This window comes from Aquila chrysaetos, chromosome 18 (genome assembly GCF_900496995.4).
Source record: "Aquila chrysaetos chrysaetos chromosome 18, bAquChr1.4, whole genome shotgun sequence".
Taxonomy (NCBI): Eukaryota; Metazoa; Chordata; class Aves; order Accipitriformes; family Accipitridae; genus Aquila; species Aquila chrysaetos.
In genome coordinates, this window is record NC_044021.1 from 9,420,640 (window position 1) to 9,433,079 (window position 12,440).

General features: G+C 42.5%; 1 long non-coding RNA gene across 3 annotated transcripts in view; it reads right to left on the reverse strand.

The window, feature by feature from the left end:
* The window catches only part of LOC115353139, a 36,816-nt gene extending 24,650 nt beyond the window's left edge, over nucleotides 1-12,166 (reverse strand). For 2 of the 3 annotated variants that reach the window (XR_003927439.1, XR_003927437.2), the window contains exons 1-2: nucleotides 12,017-12,166; nucleotides 9,828-9,903 (exon numbers count right to left, since the gene is read on the reverse strand). This is a non-coding gene — a long non-coding RNA (uncharacterized LOC115353139). Of the gene's footprint in view, nucleotides 1-9,827; nucleotides 9,904-11,688; nucleotides 11,769-12,016 lie in introns of those variants that run through there. The other variant, XR_003927438.2, reaches the window with a different exon arrangement.
* Between the last annotated feature and the right edge of the window lie 274 nt (nucleotides 12,167-12,440).

Sequence of the window (12,440 nt, forward strand, 5' to 3'; positions counted from 1 at the left end):
CAGTGCAGGGGAGAGTGTAATCTCTATACATCAGGGTGACAAAAAATTATTCAGCCCTATCTCACTGGAGAATTCTCTAGTAGCTTTAGGGCTGCTTTAAACCACAAGAGTAACACAAAGTAGATTTAATGCAGCTACTAATAATGACTGAAATCTCCAAAGAATTTCAAATTTTCTGCATTTTGGAAAAGAAAAAGCTTTAGGCTGCAAGAAGATATTTTAGCAGTACTTGCAAATGACTGTAGTCATACTATGAGGACATTCAGAAGCTTTAGCCATGACGCCACAAGTAAATGTAATGGGTATTACAATCAATAGTTCAATGTGTAGGGCACAACCATTTCAATTTTATAAGCCTGTACACTACAAGTATCTTTAAATCAGTTCAGCAGTTGTCAGGAAGCAGTGTTCCAGTTTTAGTACCAATTCAGTGTTTATACTGTTTGCATTTACAGAGTACCATAGCCATTGAATTCTGTACAAACTGAAGTTTATGTACTGAAGCAAACATCTGGGAGAACTCCAGGGTATAAGTCTCGAGAAGGTATAGCTAGGTTCTACAAATAGATAAAGAGCGAGCTGTGTGTCTGGCTGAGGTTAGGATATCTTGGGAAGAATACTTTGGCTTAATTTGCTTATTGTTAAAAAAATCAGGAGTCAAAAGTAATATCAAGATGAGACTCAGTGTTTGGCATCAAAAATAGATCCATACAGAGTTATGCCAGTTGTGATACTTACCACTGCAGTGTCTAACTTCCATACTCCTGAAACAAAACACACAATCTGAACTAAACACATAATTTTCCTGTATTGAATGGAAAATGCTAAGGCAGTAATCACATAATTAAGCTACTAAGTTAGGCTTCTTATATATTGTCAACTGTGAGAGACAGGCTTCTCTGAAACACAGTAAAGAAAACAAGAAGAAAACTTTGGAGCTCCTAATCATTCTGTGAAGGAGTTAGCTGTCTGCATTAAGTGTGTCTGATTTACATTGACTAAGTTAAATTCCACAGTTAGGTGGCGTAAACACTCTCACTTGATCAGTTCATACCAGGATTCACAACAGGACTAGACTAAATTAGCTAATGTGATGTCTTTAAAGGGTGTAGCTTAAATGCTGCTGCTCTTGACATATGATCCTGTCCTGGTTTTGGCTGGGATAGAGTTAATTTTCTTTCTAGTACCTGGTACAGTGTTATGTTTTGCATTTAGTGTGAGAAGAATGTTGATTACACACTGGTGTTTTCAGTTGTTGCTAAGTACCATTTAGACTAAGTCAAGGATTTTTCAGCTTCTCATGCCCAGCCAGCAAGAAGGCTGGAGGGGCACAAGAAGCTCAGGGGGACACAGCCAGGGCAGCTGACCCAAACTGGCCAAAGGGGTATTCCATACCATGTGATGTCATGTCCAGTATATAAACTGGGGGGAGTTGGCCTCAGGGGCAGATTGCTGCTCAGGAACTAACTGGGCATTGGTTGGCAAGTGGTGAGCAATTGCATTATGCATCACCTGTTTTGTATATTCCAATCCTTTTATTATTATTGTAATTTTATTATTGTTATCATCATTATTAGTTTCTTCCATCCTGTTCTATTAAACTGTTCTTATCTCAACCTACTAGTTTTACCTTTTTCCTTCTGATACCCTCCCCCATCCCACTGGGTGGGGAGGAGCGAGTGAACAGCTGTGTGGTGCTTAGCTGCTGGCTGGGGTTAAACCACAACAGATCCCCAGAATTTTGAGCGCAACTCTGTCAGAGAAGGATTCTGTGTTGACACCCTCAGCTGAAGTTAAGTGCCTAAACATTTTCTGGAAAACTGGGCAACAGTTACTTGAGGTAACAGCCTAGCTATTAGGGCACTCACTCGCAACATGGGAGAGTTCAGTTTAGAGCTATTGCCAACATGAGACAAAATTACATGTCTCATCTGTCAGAGAAGTACCCTAATCAACTGGCTGTTGGCTGTTCTGGGGTACTTTTCTTGGAAAAGCTACACCACTTTGCAAAAAGAATTAAAAGGATTCATGGGCACATGCTTGTCCTACTTAAAAATAATTAGTAAGGAAGAAATAGTATCTATGCTCATCACCTAGTTCTCCCCATAACATCAGCATCATACTGGGTCTAGCTTCATATAAATACAGTGAATAGTGTCTTAAAGGCTGTGTGGATTCTCTTTTTGCATGTCTTTCACTGTGGACAGCCTTTCACGTGAGTGTTTTAGAAATGATTCCACATGCATGCTTTGGCATTCTTTTGCCCGTGGTTGTATCAGCAGAACCAAATGCAACTCCCAGGCTTTGTGATATGTGGATTAGCCCATTTCACTGTTGCTCTTTTCTGGGGTGCAAATGAATAGTTTTGCCTACTCATGCCAGTCAAAGCTGAGACACAGTCCATTCAGCTGGTAGTAACAACTCTCAGACAACAGGCCTGCACCTGCTCTGATTCTTAACTTAAAGGATGGCTCTGTTTCAGTGCATTTTTTTCATAGTGTTGCCTTAGAGAGCTGTAGCTTCAATGAAGTTATTGTTTCCATCATTAACTGCTTGAATAATTCATTACTTAGCAGAAAACATCCTTTTTTGCTTTTTGCTTATTCCATTGTTTGTACATTTCAAAATAAATATGTCAATGAGTAATACAGTGGCTATTTTGAAAAAGTCTTTGCTTACCCAAGAAAAAAAAATGTTTGGCACAACAAATAGGGGACTAAAAGAAAATAAATTTTCTCTTTTTGGTATTGTACACACCCACCAAAGTATGTGTTTCAAAGTTACTGCTTTGACTACAAATAAATGTAGCGACCAATAACAGTGAGCTGATTATTTAATGCATAACTGTAATCATAATAGTATGTAATTTGTGAATAATAATGTTATAATTTCCTTATAAAAATAGATACAGAAACCTTCTAAGCTTGGGAAGCTGAAGATACGGATTGGTATCAGGACTAGAATTGTCACAAAGATAAACTGTGTTCCTAACTTGCACTAGTAAACAGTAGGGAGGTAATAGAGGACATAATTCAGTTCAGCATCTGCTTCATCTGCTTCCTGTGAGTTATGAATCATACACTATGGGAATCGTTCAGTATCTAACCAAATATGTTTGGGGTATTTCCTAAATCCATCCTTAAATTATTCCAAGCTTTCCACATACTAGTTTGAAATGACCTTTACCAATTCATGTACTTTGATTCCTTTTTGTTTTAAGCATTTCTTGGTAATAGATTTAAATGATAGGAACTCAAATAGCTCAGTAATGCATCTGAAATTATGGATAATAGGATAATTGGCAAGATCAATCTGCTGTTAAGGCAGAAGATAAGATAAGATAAATCTTACTTTATACAGTAGTAAAATAAGCTAACAGTCTTTAATTATTTTCAATATGGAGCAGCTCTGGAACTTAATCAGTTAATGTAGCTTCCTAAATCATTCTAGTAGCTTGTTAGCAACAGTTTGTGTAGGCTAAAAAGATACAAAAGCTTCTTTTACATGCCTCTCCAGAGTAGGAAAAATGTGAAGGAGTGATAAAAACTAAAGTATGATTTCTGTGAATAAAGCCAATGAAGAATATGTAACATAGTAGTATAATGTATGCAACATTGTAGTAAACAAATAGAAATGCAGAGTGAATAATGATGAGTGAATAAAAATAAGTCAAACTAATATGGCCAAATTCTAGTTAGCATGGTTGTATGCAAGGAGAGGACACGAAGTGCATAAAGGCTACCTATAAACCTATAACAGGTTAATCTGCTGTTCTGAGGCTAAAAGTACTGAGGCTAAAATACAGGAATCAGAATAAGATTCCAATTCTTGCTGAAGTCAGTAGGATTTTTACAATTGATTTCAGAGGGCCTAGGATTTCATCCAATGCGTTTGCAAGTACGCATGTGTATAAATAAATGTAAATATATTCACACAAGAGAATATGTAAGAAGCTCTATGCAAGGTAATAAAGAGGATATTGTTAATACTAATATATTAGCAGTCCTTGGGCAATGAAAACTAAGATTAACTATGGGAACGAGTTGAGAGAATTGGGGTCCAACACATTTTTGGAGAATTCATTTTAATGGAGTTCTCATATTACTAATGCAAGTAAAAGTGCCAAACAGAGTTTTTAATAGAGTTTCTGCATAAATTATGCTTGTTTGATATTCATAAAAATCTCTTTCTCTCCATACATAAGCACGAATGTCTCCTTTATAGATCCCTGGAGCATAAAACTACTGAAAGTGGGGGCAAAGCAAGCCAAAAATTGGTGAAAAATACTTTCAAAAAGAGGTTTGGTTTTAAGGCACTGGAAACTTCCATACCATTAATTGCACATAATATGGAATTTTTCATTTTACAGTTTACAAATGTTTTTGGAAAGGACATCAAACTGTACAGCCTTTCCTGTGTTTTCAAGTCACATTTTCAAAGTGACTGAAGCAATTCAGACTCAAGGGGATGGATTATCTAATTTGCTGTACCCACTTGGCACTATCCAACACATTATAGTAGAGAATAATTTCATTTGGAGTTTGGAAAAACAGCATTATTCATGCGTGATAAAGGAAATAACAGGTGTATTAAGATAATCTTGAAGAAACTGCTATAGCCCTATTGACAAGAAAAAAAATGAAAAAGGAGAAAAAAGACTTCAATAAATATTTGTAAAACGGCAGGTAAGTATGCATGTATTTTAATAGACATATACAGGTACAAGTATGCAATCCTTTTAAAAACATTATTCTTAGCCTAGACTTATGAATTTTTAATGATGTAGAAAAATACTATCTTTTTCTACAACTTTTTAACAATTTTTTGCCTACTTGCAGTCTATTCAGAACACACATAACTGTTTCCTAAAAAGGAACTTTTATTGCCACGTCTCAAGTTTTAAACACTTCAGAACACAGGCTATTTCATTTTGCAAGTCTGTCCATGCTTTGTATAATGGACTCTCATAGCTGGGCCCCTGATCTATTGCAATTGAAATAAAAGATCAGTCAGAATAATAACAAACATGCTAACGCAGTGATGCTAGCAATGCTGTAAGATCTGTGGTTGAAGTTTTAATTACCGTAACCATCATTCAGATGAACTACAAATCCTAAGATCATCCTTACTGACAATCCCCTTCTATTAGTGGTCTTAAAAAGCTACTGTAGTGAGACACACTATCACTGCTGCTGTATGATTCTGCCCTGGCACAACGTAATTTCATTTTTAACATGCTACTCCTACTTTTCTCAGACCACTTGCCAAACCATGAAACTACTGCATTAAAAATAAAATACTGTGTATGGAAGAGGAGAGACATGAGGTACTAGAAAGGGAAAAGAAAGTAGAGTTTTGGCTGTCTACTGGGCATTAAGAGACAGCCTCTTTTTTCTTTTATTGAGACTTGCTTGGTAAAGCTGGGGAGAGTTTCCTATGCCTTTCACAAGCATCAGTGTCCATCCCTGGTTTCCTTTGGCGCATCTACTCAAATATGAATTTCTTTTGTGCGAGACTGATGCAATCTTTGGACCATGCCTGGGCATTTGATGCCACTGCTCAAACAGACTCCCAGGCCCCGCAGCAAAACAAAATCAGACGAGTAGCAGCACTGCTATCCAGACATGTCAACAGTGTATTTTTAAGGTCTCATGGAATATGTTTTGAAAGATATTGGTCAAAGAAACATAGCCCAGTATCGTTTTTCAGTTACCAGCAACTTGTCACTAATGCGGGGCCTTGGGACACACCCAGGCTTGGCTTGACCTGGGCTGGTTTTAGCTTTCTAGGGACCAGGCAAGTAGCAGGTAGCCTGTTTGTCCTAGAGCTCAGACAATCAACCTCAGTCATCACTGCATAACAAATAGTATCCCTTTCTGTTCCCAATAGTTACTGGGGCCAGGGAAAAGTGTAACTTTAAATAATAGCTAATGGGTGAGCACAGTCAAACTTCAGCTGGGAACTAATGGGGAAAAAAACCCAAACCCAAAACAAAACAGGAAGCAGACCATTAAGATAATGCATAAAGGGAACTCCGTGTGGGCTCAAGGCTGAAGAGGAAGATGCCGTCCGGGGGCTGCTGGTGTTAGCTGAGGGGCAGCTGCAACAGGCTTTGGCAGGAGCTGCCTCCTCGCCCCAACTGCTCCAGCATCATTGCCTCTCCTCAACACATCAGTGCTACTAGGCAGCATTAATAATACAGTTGTTTCGTAAGTGGTGCTAGTGTCCTAAGAGCCACTGACATAACAAAAAGGTGGCTGCAAACAGCACAGAGGGGCCGCCATGAGCCCAGCGAGAGCGGCAGGAGTGCGTCGGGGGAACGGCCCCGCTCTTCTTTCCACAAGCACTGGGATTCTCCTTTGGCACCTGGTGCCCTCTTTACAGTCTTTGGGGCAAATAAGCTCCTTTCATTCACGTTTTTTGACACAGGAGAGGAGACCCCCATGTAGATGGCAGAACCACCCCAGCTGCAGCTGTTTTCTACATGGTCATGTGTTTGGGACCAAAACATTGTACAGAAGGAGGAAAAAGTGTCAGAATTGCAAACAAAAGCCATTTTCCTGCTGACTCTTTCTGCACAAATTATTACGCTAAAGTTTTTGCTGCTTATTTTCTACTTAATTTCTGCATGAATAAAGGATATTCAGTACACATTCTCAGGAGTATTTTAGAGAAAGTCAGCTTGATAATATTTAATGCAGTGGATTTCTAGGAGTGCCTCATTAGAAAGAGCAATAATAATTTTATATTAAAAATTAATTTACTTCTGTTTGACTTAAAACTCAGGGTAAATACAGTCTCAGATTTTTCTCTTGAGGCACAACAGAAGTTAAATCATTACTGAACAAATTTAGTGTGATCCAACTTACTGCCTTCCCCTTCTGGTAGCCCACAGTTTGAGTTATTAAATGATCCAGTGGTTTTCAATGATCAGCACCAGCTCTTTTTTCCTTTCCTTACAACTGAAGCTCATTTTCAGCCTTATTTTAGGAGGCCCAAGATGAAAACAGAACATAAAGAAAACTGAGAGGATTATTATAATTGCAGAAAACAGTAGGCTTTTTTTTTTGTGTGTGTTTTGTTTATTAATTAGTGATAGAAGAGTAACAGGGAAGGGAAGCATTTTTAGTTAGGATGTAGTGATATTCAGTTTCCTAGACATGGAAGTCTGATGCCATTTCAGCCAAGCTAGCATATCCCTCTACACTTGCAGCACCTGCTCTTGAAAACCACTTGTCTTCTATAGGTCCAATGTAGACAGATATGTCAGCTGCCCTCACATCTTTGAAAGATCATGAGACAAGTCACAAGTGAGGGAAATTAACTCCATCTTTGGTTTTCATTCAGTGAAGAAAGAGTGAATTGGCATTATTGAATTCCTCTTGGAGTGTGTGGTGTAGCACGTGAGATCCTTAAGGAAAGCGATTATAGCCAAGATAGGAGAAAAAAATTAATCATAACTGTATAAAAAGGTTATGTCACATAGTTTACATGGACACTATATTTCTTAGCTTACTCAGTCAATAATGTTTGCCAGTATCAAAAGTTATATAAGCTTTTAAAAGCCAAACACTCACATCTCCCTTTTTTACAAATTGAAAACTATACAACTTATTTTATAGTGCTAAATCACATTCAACTTCATAAACTGTTTTAACCATTATATATAGAGCTAGGTATGGTATATATTTTGATACTCATATTGACTTCTGAAGAAGTACTTCATTCTCTGCCACAGCTGCTGCTATCTCATCATTGTTGTAGATGTGTAAAGTCCTGTATTTCCAAAGTACGCCCAAGTCATTACCTTTGCAAGTTGCATCGCTAAATCCCTTTCAAGGTAATGAGCTGCAACTGCCTCCTGTAACAAGTTGCATGTGATATATAAAAGCAGCAACTAAACACACAAGTATAGCAGTCTGAGCTCACAAAAGGCCTTCATTCACAAACTTTTGTGTTCAAGTTTCATTAACATCCTCTTCCTTTTATTTCAGTTTTCACTTCTTTTCCCTGTTGAAGTTCTGACTAAATTCAGAAACTGAAATTTCTAGTTACAACTCAGGTGGTGTTGATTAATGTTTAGTAGATGCTGATCTCAAATTCAGAGGTAAAAATGGAATTATTCTAGACTCTATACTCTTTGTCAACCAGCTTTTAAATATCCTGTCTCCATTCCCAAGAAGGCACTCTATTAGCTTGAAAACACCTGCAACAGCACTTTGCATGGGGAAATCCATAACATTTCCTTCTGGTCTCATGACATGGAACCCAGTTTAAGCCCCCCATGGCATTCTCCTCACCCTGCCCACAGCCCAAACCCCCATTTCAGCCCCACGGGGCTGTGAGCCCCTGTCCAGCTTCCAACTTCCCTGCCTTCAGCCCCACAGAGCCAAACACACCTGCAGACCCCCATCCTGACTTTTCAAAGTCATGCCTAGCAGAGTGCAATAGCACCAAACTTGGACTGGAAAACCTCCCTGCTCCCCCTCCCCTCCAGAGACACTGCAGTACCACGAGACTCCTGCCTACCACAGAACCTTCTCTGTAGTACTGCAATGTCACCAAACCCCGATCAGGAGTGCAGATGGGAGTTTGGGGACACAAAAACCATGATCCTTGAGCTTCCATGTGGTAGCCCTTAGTCAAACACACAACTCACCACCACAAGAACTGCAGCAGTTGTTGCAAGGGTAAAATAACATGTGCAATGCAATTTGATTGGCAGGAGCTACGGCCAAGTGGAGTAGGAGTGCTGCTACACACGGAACATAGTCTGAAAATGCATTGTACTGACTACCCATCAGTAACTCTTCTGGGTCAGTGGATACATCCCAAATATTGGGCTGTCACACTGGCAGCTTCTGAGCAGGACAGGTGGCCACACAGACAGGGACCCCGGGCCTGACTACAGGCAGGTCACCTTGCCTGCACTACTACCAAGTGGCTTCACTTCATCCAGAGAAGAAAGGGGCAAGCCTGGACTCTCCCTCCACTCACTGGCTGAGAGGGGACCCCCCTGTTGCTGCACAGAGCCCTTCTTGCTCTCCTGGGAAGTTCAAGCTAAGCTGCAGCAAGTTTAGGAGGCCTAAAGAACAAACCCACTCATTCACCCCACAAGGACAAAGACATAGACAAGGACAGGGGCAAACATGACTTTCTAGAGAAGAGAGCTCTGTGCAGCCAACCTCTGGGGACCAAGCCCTAGCCACAAGCTGGAAAGGAGAGCCTCAGACCTGCCCCCCAGGCAGCATAGAGGCCAGAGCACTCAACACACCACAGGGCTTCATGGGTGGGCAAAGGCAGTGACACAGATCAGCTACAGGGGGTCACACTGGCCAGGCTGCCAGCAGGCAGAAAGATGCCACCACTGTGGCCAGAGAAGGAGGGGGGCAGGCAAATGGTCCTCCCCTGCTTACAGGGTGGGCTTGGGGTCCAGAAATTTCCATTTCCCCTTTGTGTGCAGAGATGGTGACTCTCAGTGACCCTCCTTACAGGGTTGTCAGTCTCCCCAGGCAGCCAAAGGAACAACACAGCAAAAGGCCAACACAAGCAAAGACCCAAACCCTGACAGGGAGGTCACCCAGTGCAAAGCAAGCCAGGGCACCAAGAGTGACAGTGGTGCTCTTCGGTGACCCCAGCCCTGAGGGCAGGGTGGTCCCTTTGCCCAGGGCACTTTACTCTTGCCCTCTCCTCAGCCCTCTGCTCCTCTTCTGGCTCAAGTGTAATTTTCCATCCTGGCATCCTCCTCATCTGTTTTTTCCCCAGTGTCACTCTCACTCTGTACCCCTTAACCCCTTCACTGTGTGAAAATGTCTTGCTCAACTCACCAGGAGTTCTGGCGATTCTTTTCTGCCTCCTGTAGACAATGTGTACATGATTTTCTCTTGAACCTGGGCTTCAGAACTGTAAATTAAGTAAAATACCATAGCTTTGTTAAATTCAGCCAATCCCTACAAGGATTATTTTTGTTTCCCCATTAAAATCCCACTGCATGACCCTCTGTTCATCCCTCCTGCACTTTAATGCCTAGAGCCAGAACATCCTCACACAGACAACTTGTTCAGCATACCCTCCTAAAAGCTTCATCCTTTCCATATCTTGCAACATCACTTCTAATGTATTCCCTAATGTACCTCAGATTTCACCCTTAAAATCCTCACCCTATCCTAAGTAACCTCAAAACTACTCTCATCAGTGACAGCACTCTTTCCCAATGTGTGGTCAGTCCCCTCAGTTACCTCAAACTCTCTCCTCCAAAATGCTGATTACCCCTTTAAGAAACCTAATGCTTTCTCTCCAAAATGCTTACCCTGTACCCTCTGACATAACACATCTTTGAAAACTCTCCCCTCTAATTTACCTCACATTTCCCCTCCAAAGCATATCCTCTATCCCTATACAGTACTTCAGACTTTTCCTAAAATCTGCTCACTCTCTCCTGTTACTTCCTATTTCCTCCACCGAAAAAGGCTCATTTTCTCACAAGTACCTTAGATTTTCTCAGTCACACCTAAGCCCTCTAAATTTCCACAGCTTTTCCCTCAAAAATATGATTTTATTCCAAGTTACCTCAGCTTTTCCCTCAAAACATCACCTCTCTCCCTTCTAATTTACCTCAGCTTTTCCCTCAAAAATGCTCATTTTGCCACCTCCAAGTTACCTCAGCTTCCCCCGCAAAATCACCTGTCCCCTCTAAGTTACCTCAGCTTTTCTCTCAAAAATGCTTTTTGTCACCTCCAAGTCACCTCAGCTTTTCCCTTCAAAGCAACACCTCTCCCCCACAAGTTACCTCAGCTTTTCCCCAAAAACATCAGCTCTCTCCCTGCTAAGTTACATCAGCTTTCACCCCCAAAACATCACCTGTCCCCTCCAAGTTACCTCAGCTTTTCCCCTCAAAAATGCTCATTTTGTCCCCTCCAAGTTACCTCAGCTTTTCCCTCAAAAATGCTAATTTTGCCACCTCCAAGTTACCTCAGCTTCCCCCCGAAAAACACCTGTCCCCTCCAAGTTACCCTATCTTTTCCCTCAAAAATGCTCATTTTGTCCCCTCCAAGTTACCTCAGCTTTTCCCACAAAACATCACCTCTCTCCCTTCTAAGTTACCTGAGCTGTTCTCTCAAAAATGCTTTTTGCCAGATCCAAGTCACCTCAGCTTTTCCCCTCAAAGCAACACCTCTCCCCCACAAGTTACCTCAGCTTTCCCCCCAAAACATCACCTCTCTCCCTTCTAAGTTACCTCAGCTTTTCTCTCAAAAATGCTTTTTGTCACCTCAGCTTTTCCCCTCAAATCAACACCTCTCCCCCACAAGTTACCTCAGCTATTCCCCCAAAACATCATCTCTCTCCCTGCTAAGTTACATCAGCTTTCACCCCCAAAACATCACCTGTCCCCTCCAAGTTGCCCCAGCTTTTCCCTCAAAAAATGCTCATTTTGTCACCTCCAAGTTACCTCAGCTTTTCCCTCAAAAATGCTCATTTTGTCACCTCCAAGTTACCTCAGCTTTTTCCCCAAAACATCACTTCTCTCCCTTCTAAGTTACCTCAGCTTTTCCCCCCTAAATTCACCTGAAATCATGGTAACTGCCTAGTCCCTACCCGGTACACCCCCCCTGCATCAGCTCTGCCTCAGGACTACTCCAAAGGTTACTACCGAACCCCGCAAAGCGCGCCCTAGCCGCAGGTGCTCACTTCACCCGTGGGGCTCCTTCTCGCTTAACGCCGGCGTAGCCGCGCGGGCGCGAGCGCGGCTTTCAAGTCGCCGCGCACGAGCGGCTCGCGGGCCAGCAGCGGCGGGAAACGCCGCGCGCCCCCCCCCTCACAGCAGAGGGGCTGCGCCAGCCGCTGGGGGACGAGGCGGTGCTGCCCGGGGGGAGCTGGGCACCCCCGGACCCCCTCACCGGGACACCGGGGCACACAGGGACCCTCAGGTACGCAACCACCCCCCGCAAAGCGACACGGCATCTCGGCGCTGCAAAGCGTCTCCTCACACCAATCCGCCCGGTCTGCTGCCCAGTACCTGCGTCTGCCCGTTCCTCTGCAGCGCTAAGCCTGAGCACACCGGGAACCCTTCCAGCACCTCTCAGCTCTCCCACACCACGCTGCAGCATAAGCAAAAAAGCCTTCCCTGTCTCCCGGGAAGCTACTTATAGGCATCCCGGCCGCTTTCCTGGGGCATCCAGGTGAGAGCCCTCATTGCAAGCACCTGAGGGGCAATTTTCACAGGTGCAGCCCTGTCTGATGTCTTGACCAAATCCACTGACCCTTCCTTGCATGTATATCATCCTGGAGCTGAAGCCTAAACAAAATATTTTAGGCCCTTTGCATGCAAAAGCATTGTCCCTCTAGTCCATATGATGAGGAAGTTACTGCTATTTTGCAATGGTCTCCTTGGTGTTTTTAGAAACCCACCTTATGAAGAAGCCCCTCTTCTCTGCCCTTCC